The 15,011-nt window shown below is 41.4% G+C and overlaps 1 protein-coding gene across 1 annotated transcript in view; it reads left to right on the top strand.

Annotated features, from left to right (window-relative positions):
- Positions 1 to 252: 252 nt before the first annotated feature.
- Positions 253 to 15,011, top strand: part of DAAM2 (dishevelled associated activator of morphogenesis 2) — a 230,721-nt gene continuing 215,962 nt past the window's right edge. Inside the window, exon 1 of the mRNA XM_074989803.1 lies at positions 253 to 320. The gene's annotated coding sequence lies outside the window, so the exon portion shown is untranslated. The remainder of the gene's footprint in view (positions 321 to 15,011) is intronic.

Here is a 15,011-nt window from a genome sequence, read left to right on the forward strand (position 1 = left end):
CAACATCTATACCCCTCCAAGACTTCCACCCTCCCCATTGGGAGGTTTTCCATCTGAGTGTGAAAGCTAGAAATCCCAAAGAACTGCAATCCAAACTCTACCTAGGGAAACGTTAAACCATTCATGCCATAAATATCTCTTAGAGGCTGCCTGACGTCAGAGGCTTTGGAGAGGGAGGCTGGTCTGAAAGTGAAAACAGCAGCAGTCCAATCCCAGTACAGTACTGTGCAGAGAGCTAAAGGAGAAGAACAAGTACTGCCCTGTGTGGATTATAGGAGCACAGAAAGGGGGGAACTGCACAGAGACATGGGGACTACAATGTAAGTGCAGCTGCTGCAGCACCTCTTCTTATTTCTTTATGAACAAAAGCTCCGGCAAACTCTGCTTTCCTTTCTTTGCTAAAACATTCTGGAGACACTTTGAAAGCTCCAATGATTTGGGTTTGGCTGTTTGTTTCTCTCAAGTGTACACACAAGGGTTGACAGAGCTTTCATGCTGTGTGTGTTTGTGTGAGAGAGAGAGCGAAAGAGAGAGATTTTTTTGAAAGCTACCGTGTGATCTGGGGATTGAAATGTTCTAGTAACAGGACAGTTAAACCCCAAATAAACCCCAGGCAACATGCAACTTTGCTCAGATTTTTACACTCTGTAATTTATTTTTAACCCTTTGATTCCTAGAACACAGCAGTGAGAAATTTTTCTTTCACTGTCAGAAGCAAAGCTCCAGGACAGTGGCATGGAGAAGTTCTGTCCAATTCTGTTTGTCTGGCATCTCAGGGAAGCAGATGCTTAACTGCTTATTAGATAATGCTTATAAAGACCTGAATACTAAGTACCTCAGTGCTGTCTAACCTGGTGCTACTGGCTCTCTTTGGGAGTTTGGTAATTGCATAGAAGGAAGGAATTAAGAACTCTCAATTCAAAAAAACTAACTATGTCCTTTTCTGGGGCATCCCCAAGGAAAGCATCTACTGCAGCAAGGAAAAACTCACTGCAGAAAGGATGGGGGTGGTGAACACATGTCCCCACTGATAACAGAATTAGGGACTGACAGCATAGAAAGCATTCTGAATGCCAAATAAATTCTTTTTTTCTACCTTTACAACCCAGAGGATTCTCAAGCAATTTATGAAGCCCTCTCCATTAAAAAAAAGGGATGCTCACTGTGGGATTTTACGTACTTATTTTTTATAAAAATTGAATGTATTGTGCAATGTTATTAGTGTAATTAAATTATCTATCTCCATACATACACATTCACTCACAGAATTCTCCATCTGTGGGATGAATAATTATTCTGAACAGACGTGGACGCTGTCAACTCTAGAATGAGTTGTTCAATGTGATCGCCTCTGCTTAGATTCTCTCTCCTATCTAACCATACCCTTGTCACTTTAAAGTCAATGGCTTTGGTTGACAAAACGAGTGGAATGTCCATACACAAAATGTGTTTTGTCGACAGTTTGTTGACAAAACTCAGCACTTTTGCCAGCAGCATTTTGCCTCCAAGATGTGAGGCATAACGCTGCTGTTGACAGATTGTGTCAACAAAAAAGCTGTGTGGATGCTCTGTGGGAGTCTTCTCTTACAGACAGGGCATCCAGAACAACGGGGAGCCCTGTCTGCTGTGCTTCTGAGTGCCTGTTTTGTCAAGAGAGCAGCTGGGCAGTCCGGCTGCTCTGTCGACAGAGCGGAGCACTCTCCCAACTGGCTTTTTTGTGTGGCTGCACTTTGTCAACAGAAGATTTGTTGGGAAATCTCTTCTGACAGTGACTTCTGTTGCCAAAGTGCTGTCATGTAGCCATAGCCAATAACGGGTTTTAGATTTTCTTGTCCAGACAGGCAGGAGAGTTTGATACATGTTTGGTGACACTAATCTCATTAACAAGAGATTTGAAGAAGACAAAACTCCTTTTCAACTGAAAGGCAGTTATATCAGTGCAGGAGTTGCGAGAAAAAGCAATGCTGTTTAATGACTTAGGATGAGCAGCAGAAGCAGTGTGAATTTGTACAATATAGTCAGTGACGTCAGAAACTGGCTTTAACCAACAAGCAATCAGAAAAAAGGCTGTTTCAAGTCAGCGCTAACTTGGCTGCTGTTTCAATAATACAGTAAGTCTGTAAATACATTTTCTCTTGTGGATGGGAGAGTAAAGGGGTGGGGGGCAACAATTTGACAAGGAGATGCTGAAAAAATATCCTTGGCTCTTTTACACTAAATTGGGCAGATCCAGGTTTCTGTATGTAGCATAGCTGCAGGAATCTCCCGCTGTGCTTGAGTGGGTGGTGTAATGCCTACAGCAGCTAATGAAATGGGGCAATATTTCAATGGACAGATGTTCAAGGGCTAATCCAGCTGAGCTATGCCATGCCACGCAACACAAGCTTGCCTGAGCTGAAGCAAATTAACTGTACTGGAAAGGAACATGATTGTGCATGTGCCCAGGGCCCAATCCTGCTGTCATTTACCCTGGTGTCAATCTGAAGTTCAATCTAATAACTTTTAAAGTATTAGCTCTGGGTTTGTGCTGGCATAGCACAGCAGCATTCAGACTCCCCAATTTATTTTTCAAAGGGTTTTATTTCCAGTAACTTGGCAGCTGTTTTTCCAATAAGCATTTCTTCACAGCAGCCTAATTGCACTAGCTGGCTGGCAACATGAAGAAAAACCCTTTAAAAAGGCTTTAACAAGTTGTTAGGAGCTGAAAATGGTTTCCCCAGTAAATGCTGACAATATTAAAAAAGGGTAACAATGACTATGCAGGCATTTCAGGTGGCTCAGCAGTGACTCAGCCTGGCACTGAAGCACTTCTGTATCATACCGGGCTGTTGGCTCTGGAGCTGGCAGGGGATGGAGGAGAGAACTTCACATTTGGAAACTTGTGAGGAAGATCTGGTCATGTCTGTCCCACCCCTTTCCTCTGCCTGACCAGCTGGCTGGGGAGCAACTTTCCCTCTAGAGGTTTGAAAGCCTGGAATAGGCTAGAAGGAAAAGATCTCTATAATGATCCAGAGGGGTAGTGCTGCACACACAGCTGCTTGGGACAAATGGGTAGGGGAGCCACTGGTAATATAGAAGACAGGTATGGTGGCTCAGAATGAGTGGGTGGGCTGGGCCATATATACATGTGATCCTTGACATGGATAAGATTGCTTCAATGGAGAGAGCCTACTCTTGGTTGCTTTATTAATAGACACTAAGCTTAAAATGGAGAGAGAAAGTTGGAAGGCAGTAGGAAGCAAATGCTGCACTAAAAGGACCATGTTGGTTTCTTTGTTGGGTTCTGGCTTTAGGGTGCAGTGGGATGATTTCTCAATAAAAACTTCATGACAATAATTATGTGACCTTAACATTTTAAAATATCTCCATTGTATGCCATAAATCTAACCATGTGATCTTACAAAGCTGAATCAGCAGTTTAACCTTTTGACATCTTGTTTCCCTGTAATTCTTTTGCTTGCTGGTACTAGAAGTGCATCCTTACCTTAGCTGAGTTTTCTGTGTCTCTAGGCACGTTGAAATCAGTTGAAAATCTTCCCAGCCCTGGACCTGTAGCCAAGGAAGACTAACTGTAAACTCTTGAATATACTTTTTTCTTCTGGCAGTGAATGAGATCCTGCTGGAATTGAGCATTCTTGTACCATTATCCTGCAGATGGAGCATTTCTGTTTCGGATCCATCTCCCACATCCATTGGAAGGTTCCTCAGGGTATTTGTGGAATCTTAGGCAAGCCAGATGTCCTAACTGTTCAGAAATGGGAGGACCCCATTTCCTGACACCAAGGGTGAAGATGTATGAGAGCTTTGGCTCTGAGCATATTCATTAGTGTAAATTTTCATACTCGGGTCAGTCCCCTTGAGATCTGACCCACCACAGCAAAATCATCATGTTCCTAAGTGAAACAAAAGCTGACTGCTCTATTTGTAAGTAGATGAAGGAATTCATATGTTTGTTATCATGGCTTTTTTTTATCAAACTACAAATGGACATTGGTTTCTCTTTCAGCTTTTTGTTCTCTCCATTCTGCTTTCATGAAATATCCCTCCTTTGATATACTGCTGTTCCAGTAGGTAGTTTGTGTAAGAACACGTATCAGACCTGATTCTTTTTTTCATATTCATTAGTTTTATTTCACTGTAGCTTTACTGACTTCAAGAGAATCTCTCCTGGTTTACACTGGGGTAAGTGATATTAGAATCAGGCTCATCACCCTCAAAGTGCTGCACCGACATTAACTGTACTTCACAATGCTCATTAGGTTGAAATGATTGGACCAGGATCTTAGCTGATATAAATTGGCATAGTGGTAACTGATTTCCAGTTTATACCATCTGAAAAGCTGGCCCATTGTCTTCAGTTGAAAACATGGGTTAAGTAAGGCACAGACCACCCACATCTGCCCACATTACAACAGTGAAAATCTTTAGGAACTCCAGACACTTCAGTGAACTTACTTTATTAACTTATACCTTTCTACTGTACAGTTCAAACAGGTAGCAGAATTTGGCTCAGAGAAATGGAGGACCAAATTCTGGGTATCTCTATTTTTGGATTCCAACTTAAGACACCTTTGACACACAAATTGTGACACCAAAAATGACAAGGAGCTTGTGTATATGTTAGCCCAGTGGTTCCCAATCTTTTCACTAGTGAGGATCTCCAATCATACTCCCCAAATTGGTTGAGTACCCCCATCAAAGCCAGTTCTAGCTGCTATGCACACTTCATTACATGAAGAAAGGAAACCACAACATAGATTTTCAGACGGCAATTAATAATTTTATTGGAAGATATTTAATTTAAAAATAATAAATGATTATAACTTTGCAATTTATTTAAAACTTATTTTCTATGATCATTTTTGTTCATCTTTTATATTTTTCTGGACCCCCTGCAATATCCTCACAGACCCACAAGGGTCTGTGGCCCAAAGGTTGAGAAAAATTGTGCTAACCTAAGTGAGGATGTGAAATCTATGAAGTGGGCTTGATTCTTCTTATACCAGTTTCACACTGGTGTAACTCCATTGAAGTCAACGAAATTACTCCTGATTTAAAACAATGTAAGTAATAGAAGAATTGGGTGCAGTCAGTGTCAGAGCTTATGGAAATCTTGAGAGCTTTTGGATATCAATCCTGCACTCACATATTGCTTTTCTTGAAAAGTCATGGAATAGGCTTCTCACAGTTGTTTTCTCTCTTATGTCTGCTGTTGTCCTCTGATCCAATGCATTTTGGATCATTGAGGGAAGGTCGGGCTGTGCTTCTGACCCTGAGAAAACCACAAGTTTGTGGGATCAGAATAAATTACTCAACACCTTAGAGAGAGAAAGCAAGACTTGACCCCCCTATTGGTGGGTTATCATTAAAAATAGATGTTTCCCAGGAGTCGCAGAAAGGGACACGGAGAGACCTCTTTCAGGCAAGAAGAGGGAATTAGGTCTGGGATCAGAAGACCTTATGGAAATTGGGGAATATAAAGTGGATTTTAGGCAAGGAACAGTGGATATGACTGGACTGGAAGGAGGAGAGAGGAAGAAAAAGAGGTAACCTTAAGAGGCTGGGAAAAGCCTTAGATAAACTTTCCAGGGCCCATCACACATTGCCACCAAAGGGGAATGAACTCCTCCAAATGCTCCAAATGCTTGCTTACTTCTCTGGATTTGCTGGCCTCTAAGCAATAATCCCTAAAGTCGACATTTCTTGTTACAAGCTTTGAAGTTCACATTTGTTTTTGTTCAAGAAGAATTTTTCTCTTAACTGTGTCCCAAGATGACTCAAATGCTGGCGACGTATGTTCCTGCTCAGTTCAGCTTCTATTTGAATGTCAAGATGAGCTTTGAGCCCCTGAAGCTACAGTAAATTCTCTGTCCTTCATGGATTTTTAAAAAGAGTTGACTGTAAACAAAGGAGCATTTTTATCGTATGTTTCTGTTGATTCATGACAGCCAAAAAACCTAGATTTTTTTTTATTTGTTTGAAGGGGGGAGAATATGTTTTAGCTGTTAGATGACTGAGTTTTTGAGCTATGTAGTCCTGACAGGCTAAAATTTACACAGAGACTTGTGGGAAAATGTTGAGCCTCTTTGAGACAAGCTACACTGATACCATATGATGTTTAAGTCCTGGACTGAAGATGTGTCTCCAGGAAACCTGGAAGAAAAGAATTAGCTTATGGGACGTACAGCAAAACAAGTTGGTTGTTCATCTGGAATTATGCCTATCAGTGTCCCAAAACTTAACCATTAAAATGGACAAAGAAATGCTACAAGAAATAAGTAATTTTCACTACAGATCTCTCTAGTTTTGCACCCTTGGGACCTGACTGATACTGAATGAGAGAATTTGCTGAACCACCAGAGGTCAATATTGTCTAGCAGCATACCCAACACTTACACTGCTTACTGGGCTCTTAGAAGACATTTAGGGGTAAATTAAAGCTAAATAACAGCACAGGACACTGAGAGCCAGGACTGGAGTCTGTAAACAAACTTTATGGGACCACAGGAAACTTGGCCACACCAATGATATGTGAACATCTGGATAACTGAAATCATGATGGACCATGGATGTTGCCAGATGAGAGAGTGCTGGACAAAAGAGGTTCAACCTGCATCTAGGGACTGAGATGTGCAGCACTGGTGATACCATGCTAGAAGTCAAGCAACAAATATTAAAAGCAGAAAATTACTTTCATAAACTTTTCAAATAGCTAAAAAGTGGCACGATGGTTTCCAATACAAAAACATAATTTTTAATGCTACCATCATATCCATTCTCTTATATGATGCAGAGTCATGAGATGTACAAACTGAATTGATAAGCAGATTGACAGGGACATCTTTAGGTTTTATGACGCCCTTTACAGTACTATTAAATTGGTGCCCTATGCCTGATAACCGCCTGGGAGCGAGGATGATGAGTTTTTGAAATGCAATTTTATACTCTTAAGCAACACACTAATGGAATATTTGTAAAGAAATGTTTAAACTAATGTTCTATAGACTAATTCAGAAACTGACGTCCTATACCTGGGTTTGCCATATGCCCATTAAGCAGCTGCATTGCCATTTGAAAAGCTCTTTCACAGGTTCAGTGTTCTGCTCATAATTCTAGCTGGAGTTTTCACTTTTAAATTAACTAGACCCTCTCCAGAAGAAACAGAGCTCCAGAGCAAGGATAGGAAGAAAACAAGTCACCCTCCTCCCCACAGTGCTCCCTTTCACTGGAATTCTATGTTCACTGCTTTCAGTGCATGCTACTTTCCATTCTTCTTCTTGTGCTATTTTTTATCTTTCCTCTCTGCTCCACCTGTGCTTCCTAAATAGATTCTTGTCTACCCTAGAAACTGCTGTGTCTGTAATTGTCCTCTGATCTTATTGTTGACAATGATTGTTGGTAATGGATCTGGCCCAACAGACTGAGTTGATTGGTTTGCTAGACAAAACAGCAAAAAACAATTGTTGACACCTTTGGAGAGAGGATGATTTAAGATTTGGTTTCACTGATGAACATTCTCAGTAACTGCCCAGTGTGTTAGTGCAAATGCAGTCTTGCTTTCTCACTGACTCACTGCTGGCCATGTTGTCTGGATGCCCAGGATGTGAGTCCCCTGCTTTAATTCTCCTCAGCAGAATCCTGACCCCCTCCATACAGGAGATTCCATTTCTGTCTGCACATCAGATTAAAGAAAGCAACATCTTAACCAAACATGAGGAGACTTTAGTCCTTTGCTACTTTCAAAGCCACGTATGCAGCGGGAAGCAATTAAACTGTGATGCCAGCAGCTGAATGCATGGTGAGACAGTCAGTTGTGGTTCTTGCCTATTTTGTGATCTGTCAGCCTCCTTTAACACTATTACACAGGGAGGAAGTTATAACAACATCAGGGCCCTGCCAATACAGACTGTTCTCCAGCTGTGCCCTACTGAGATACGAACATGACCACATTGATTCTCTCCATATTTTTACTGCCCTAGGGGTCACATGTCCCAGTGAGTGAATCCCTGCACTATGTTGTGGGTGACAGAAGTACAAAGCTTGACCCTAACCTTCCATCATCAGCAGGAATCAGGCAGCTAGCTTATGTGAGCATAGCAGTGTCTCTAGCACTCAGCATTGCTATGGGGAGAAGAGCGATGCGCTTTTTGAGTAGGTAAAATTTTCCTCAGGGATCCACGAGTAGTGTTCCAGCTCTGTCTGGGCCTATCTAAATTAGCTTTATGCAGCTACAGCTACTGAGGGACACATTTTGTACTTTAAAGGGAGGCAACATTTTATAGGCAACAATTCATTCCCCATCTCTGGTATTAATCATAACAGTGTTTCATACTTGCCCTCTCTGGGCCATGTCCAGACGACCTTACTGTGATTTTACTCAGCCTTTATTCAGACCTAGCTTCTATGTGTCTGAGAAATAACTAAATGAAAACTGGTAAAGGTTGAACCTCTCTGGTCCAGCATTCTGGGACCTGATTGATGCTGCGTGAAAGAATGTTCTGAGCTGCAGGAGATCAATATTGTCTACCAGCATTACCAACATTTCTTCTGCTCACTGGGCTCTTTGAAGACATTTAGGGGCAAATTACAGCTAAATAACAGCAGAGAACATTGGGAGCCAGGACTGGTAGCTATAAACAAACTTTCTGGGACAACAGGAAACATGGCTACACCCATGAGAAGTGGTCATCCAGCTAAGCCTAAAATCATATTAAGTTCTGGATTAGAGAGGTTCAACCTGTATTATGAAACATTTCTGTGTCCACACGACCTCCCGGTGCCTTTCAGAAAACACATAGGAGGAGAAAGCAGCACCTTGAGGCATGGAACTAAATTTTCAATTATTGGGCTCCATATCTGTAGGTGCACATGGCAGCACAATAATTCCAGCTTACATTTCAGGCCACCAAGCCTCATATTTGCAAGAACAAACAAAGACTTAGACATCAAAGTGACATTTGCTGCACCTGTCATTATTTTCATTCACCATCAAAAATGGAGGCTTACATGAAACAGGGCTGAAAAGAGGTCTCTAGTGTCTGTCCAGAATGTTATGAACAGGGACATGGTAGTCCATTTCTGTACAATGGAATGAATCAGAAAAGGGATGGTTAACCCATGCTTGTTGATTGCCCTGGTGACGGATGAAAATGGGGCTATCCTTGAGGCCTTTAACTTGACCTCACTCCCTGTGGCTAGCTCATGATCTGGTGTTACATTAATCAAAGAATACTCAAATGCATTGAACACAAAGTCCAGGGGACCAGAACACATGCAGCAAGTCACAGTAACACATGTGACCAAATTAAAAACGAAATAGTTTGTGGAAGATCCTCTTTGAATCTCCTTTTGTTTCTCTTTTTTCACTCTTGGATGTTGCCCTGAGCATTGGCTGAACTGGCCTACCGGAAAGTATGTCCCTGAGTTCTGATAAAACGGCACCAGGCTTTATTGTTTCTGGGCACTTAAGTACCAGGGCCTACATACTGTGGGGTGCAGGAAGGACTTCCAGATTCCTAAGGTGCCAGTGCCAATAGAAAATTCAATCTCTAATGACTGGGGCTTCAAGGGACTTGGAACTTTCTTTTTTCCACCTGAGTCAGTTCATGTGGTTTTTTTAAGATAAAAAATAAAAATAAACCAAAACCACAATCAAACAAGCATGGGTTTGGAAATTTAGAACCAGGTCCTGAAAGTTGCTGTACTACCTGAGGCAGAGTGAAAGCTTTCAACTTCCACTGAATTTGTGTTATCCTGTATGGTGACTTCGCTTTTGCTAAATCATCACTGCAAATTTACATTACCATTACTGCCAATGTCCGTTAGCTAATAATGGACACTTCCATGAGAGCTGGGTTCACTGCTCCCCAGAGTTCTGTGTGTTAATGGATCAGCTCACACAGCATGAATGTGGAAACCACATTTTCCAACTTTTATATTTAAACTGAGTGTCCCAAAGGACTGCAACCCTGGCTACATTTCTACATTTGTTGTACATAGTCTAGCAAAATTTTTACCATCCCTTCCAGATTCAGGGTTCATATAAAGCAACTTATACCTCTGTATTGTCCAGAAAAGCTTTTTAAAGCCACTGACCATCATACAGATGTACAGCTAGTTTGGGCTGGTAGTTCTGGGTCTTCAGGTAGGTAAGTGCAACATTGCTTTCCTCACTGCTGTGAGTGGGAGAGAATTGCTGCTTGGCTCCCAGCTGCCTGCCACTCACAGGAGCCAGGAAACTGACCAGAGCAGCTGGACAGGTCAGTTTCCTGGCTCCCCTGAGTGGTGGGCAGCCCAGAGCCAGGTGGCAGCTCCCGCCACTCAGAGTCGCGTTAACCCGAGATCCGCACAATTTGAGTGCATGTATCTTGGGTTCTATTGTATGTAATTTTGGGAATCCTTTCACTTAGGGTCAAAGTGAGCCTTGTATTAACTTCTTCCTGGCTCCCCACAGGAACTTCCAAGATCTTTGGGTGTAGACAGTCTTAATATATGTCTACATTTGCCTGTGACTTGCTCTGCTACCCTGACCTAGCTGCCAAGGACTGCATTTTCAAAAATATCAATTAGTTTTCAGTGTCTCAATTTTGGGATCACAAAATCTGGGGGTCACAAATTTAGACCTTACATTCTGACCCAGATTCATTGAATTCAATGGAAGCTCTTCTGCTGATCTCAGCAGGGATTGGATTGGGACCATAAGTTTTAATTTTCAGACATGCAAAGCATTCATGCCTCCAGTTCATTTCTGATTGAGTTGTGGGAGGCACAGAGAGATTCCATCACTTGCCTAAAGTCGCAGATTGCAAGGTCAAACCAAGAATTAGAAGGCAGCAGGTCTTGGCTCCCAATGATTAAGCAATTACACATGAAAAACTGATATGACCTCCTGAGCTGTGCAGGGATCTTATTTAACAGCAGGTCTTGAAGTAGGTCATTAGTTTTTATTTTTAAAAAATTGTATATTTTCTCATAACAATATCAGCTGCCACCATCTGTGAAGCAAGACTGGCAACCAGCTGAGAAGGAACTTTTGTCCATCAATAAGAGTTCTCCTCCCATCAAAGTGTCTATTTAATAAACATCAGTATTGAAACTGTTTGAAAGTCATAAGCTGTGATTTAGCAGTGACCCAGATGATCCCTGAGTCAACATGTGGCTGTGGGACTCTGTGGTACATCACACTTTTAAAAGGCACTGAGTCTTGCTTTACTGTGTTAGGGAACTTATGTTGACTGTCTTTTTATTCTTCAGTTGGGGTCGAGGATGCAGGAAGCTCTGCTTCCTACCAGTAGCCATACTTTGTGTTAGGACTGTCTGGATAGGGTTCCCATATCTAAACTTTCAAAAAAGAGGACACCCTTGAGAGAGAGTGTATCTATTTCACTATTTACCAGTTCATGTTGTATTAATGTGTTATACCTTTAAATGAAGAGAAACCCTCTAGTTTTTGCAAATGTAGCTGGCCTTGTGCTGAGATGCAGCCTGCTGCTGAAAAGATCCATATACTGTGCTCTCTCTATCTCTCTTACTCTTTTATTAAGACTTGTCCTTATTTTGGTTTTTATTCAGTATAAAAACAAAGGCCTTTCTTATGGCTGTAAATGCATTCAATGTACTGTATGTGTTTCTGAATGATTATAAAAAGTATGCTCGTTGTATGTAAAAACATTCATTCATTCATTCTCCATGTGTCTTGCTGGTACAAAAACAATTTTCCTATTTTAATAGACTTTAAGTCCTCTGTTTCGCTTTTCAACTAGTGCAACAGCCATTAATATTTCCATTGCTGATCTAGCTGGATCAATTGACTACACTAATCTTTTTTTTTTTTTTAAGATATTCACTCCTTATTGAGACATTTCATTTAGAATCAAACCTTTGTGGGAGTAGGTAAGATGAGTATCGATGTGCTGACAGAAACCAGAGTATATAGCTAGCTTAGAGGAAGGGTATGGGAAATACGTGACAGAGATTCTATCCAGAGGTTCTCAAACTGTGGGTTGGTATCCCTCGGGGTTTTCAAGGTTACTACAAGGGAGGTTTCAAGCTGTCAACTCCCCTCTCAAATCCTGCTTTGCCTCCAGTGTATATAGTGGTGTTAAAATACATTAAAAAGTGTTTTAAATTTATAAAGGGAGCTCCACTACATGAAAGGGGTCACCAGTACAAAAGTTGGAGAACCACTGTTCTACACCTAGTTCTGTCATTGCATGACCAAGGGCTAATCTTACAGGGATCACTTTTCAGATGGTCAAGACTAATTTGCACAATCAAAACATGTGCCAACCTATTTATATGCACAGCTGAATTGTTAATGTAAATGTGAGTACTTTTACCCCCAGCTATCTAGCTGTGAGAGAAAACTGGGTAGTTATTAGTGAAAATAATCACATTTGTGCTCATAACTTAATTTTATAGTCACAAAATGTGAGTTCAAATTGTCCCTCAGTTTCAAAACCAGAGAAACTTATCCTAAACTCTTCTGAAAATATAACCCTAATTTTCCTTGTGCTCTGGTTTCACCATAGATACACTGCAGCTAATACATTATAATACACTTGGAGATCTTTGGGCAAAATGTGCTTTGTGTAAGTGTAAACTGTACATTATACAATACTCTCTGTATTTCCCTTCTTCGTATTTTCTTCATTATTGAGAACATTAGCATGAAAACAGTAACCTTGTTTCTTAAATGTTCATCTGTTTTTGTTTTGCATTTTTAAATTGAAGTCAGAATCTCCTGTTTGTAACAGCATAGGAATTGCCACAATACCCATTCATAATACTATAAAGAGACTGTACTGATGACTTTTCAGCCGAGTGTTAATGGGAATAAAGGCACAGGAAAGGCTATTAACTGGAGAGAGAGAGAGAGAACAAAGTCAAAACTTCAAATTTGAGCTTCTTCCTTCCCTGCTTCTTTCCTGGAACTTACAGATCCAATCCACCCCCTTTACATCATTGCCATGAAGCCTCATCTTTTGCCTGTATCTCCTGATCTGCACTCAAAGGGCATCTCTTTGGTTTGCCTCTTACTAACAATACTAGTTTCCAGGGCATTGCACTGGTCATAAGTACAATATGTAAAAATTATTTTTGTTTGCCTATCCAAGGCATTAAGTTGACCCCCCATCTCTTCACCTGCCTCATCCCAGATCAGCTCTATTTCTTTTCCCTTCCCCTTTGCTATGGGCAAGAACTTGTCTTCTGCCCATCGACCCCCTTCCCAAATCCTGTGGTCCTTGACTGGGTTCTTGGAGTACAAAGTCTTCTGAGAAGCTTCTTGCAACTTTCACTGTAGGGGTCAATTTCTGGCGGAAAAAGGGGGTTCTAGGTCTAGATATGCCCTATCCCATTTTCCACATAGAATGGGTTTTCAGAGATCTATTTGGGCATCTTCTTACTGCAACAAAACTCCTCCCAGAGTCAGTGCATATCTACTAACACTTCAGTTGGTTTCCCATTAAGCTTATGGTTGAAGATGTCCCTGAAAAATGTAAGAGCAGGTTTTGCCTAATTGTATGCATACACATGGCTGGGGAAGGGGACTAAGGACCCTTCCTTTCACTCCCATAGCTCTGCAGAGGAGCCATTACAAGCCTGCTTTCCTAGGTAGTCTAGTACTGGCAGAAGCACTAGATTTGTGAAGGGGTTGGAAAGGGTGGGACAAATGTGGAAAGAAGGCCCACCTCTCCAACACAGCACCAGCCAGAAAATGCAGGCTATGCCTAGTAACTGGCTAGCAGCAGGTACTGCTCTCAAAGGCACTGTTCCTGCATAAACTGATACTGAGACAGAGGGCTTCGACCTCATTAGTAGCACCACCACCACCACCATGGCTTTGTGTCTTAAATCCAGTCAACTCTAAGCGATTTGCTTGGGAGGGTTGGCAAGGAGGCAGGAGGCAGAGAGGATTAATGTCAAACTGCTTCACTTGATGCAAATGCCAGTCTCCTTGAGTGTTAATTAAAATTGCCTTTGTGGAGACATACTTTGCTTAAGAAGAATTTACCTTTCCTTTTTTATAATCTTAAGAAAATTTGGGAAGAATGCAAATTGTTTTGTTTTCCATCTTCCTGTGATGGCAGCAATTTATTTATAGCCAGAAACCAGAGGACAGTTCTCACGTGGCTGCTGAAAATTAAAACAGCATGTGGGGTTTTGTTTTGTTTTGCTTCTATGCCTTTGCAGTTAAAATTTCTCTCTGCATTCCCTAAATCCTTGTTATTGTAACCAGAGCTGCATTTCACATTGCTACAATTCCGGGTTATGTAAATTCTGAGATCTTTAAAGGCAAGGGCCTGCACACTCTGGGCTGGCCATGGGGAAACTGACAAAAACAGTAATCAATTAAACACAAGTGACTGACCTCAGCTCCTTGAAATATAAATGCTAGACTCTGCTTACAGCTTGAAATGCTAATAGTTTTCATCAAACTTCCATGTGTCATAGAAGAACATGTTTACTTTCCATCCCTATTAACAGTGATCCAGATATATCTTCAATGTGCTTTACCAAATCTTACTAATTCATCATGATTGACACCATTAATCTTCTCTCAGGCGATGGATTTCTCCTCTTGATGGGCAGTGTTTCATCAGCTCATAATAGTTTTTGGAGTCTGCCCCACCTCTGAGTGTGAATCTAGGCCCTGAGTCTCACTCTCTTATCTTCATTTTAAGCCAGTGCAGGCCTGCTGGAAGGGAAGGAACTCCATTTTCTGACTGGCAGTAGCTAGGTCAACAGAAGGACTGGTCCATCAGCCCAGCTATGTCTACACCTGTTGTCTAGTCCAGGACAGCTACGGCATTCAGAGCCATGACTTTTTCATATCCGTTAGCAATGCAGGCATGTCAGTCTCAATTTTGTATTGACTGGGCCTTAATTAGTCCTTCAACCACAGATTATTGTAGGTTTATGTTTCTGGAGCAACGCAGTCACAATGTTAATCACTTGTGTACCACTTAGTGCCTCTCTGCATCATCCCCAATGCACTAAAAGCCATTCTG

This window comes from Carettochelys insculpta, chromosome 3 (assembly GCF_033958435.1).
Source record: "Carettochelys insculpta isolate YL-2023 chromosome 3, ASM3395843v1, whole genome shotgun sequence".
NCBI lineage: Eukaryota > Metazoa > Chordata > Testudines > Carettochelyidae > Carettochelys > Carettochelys insculpta.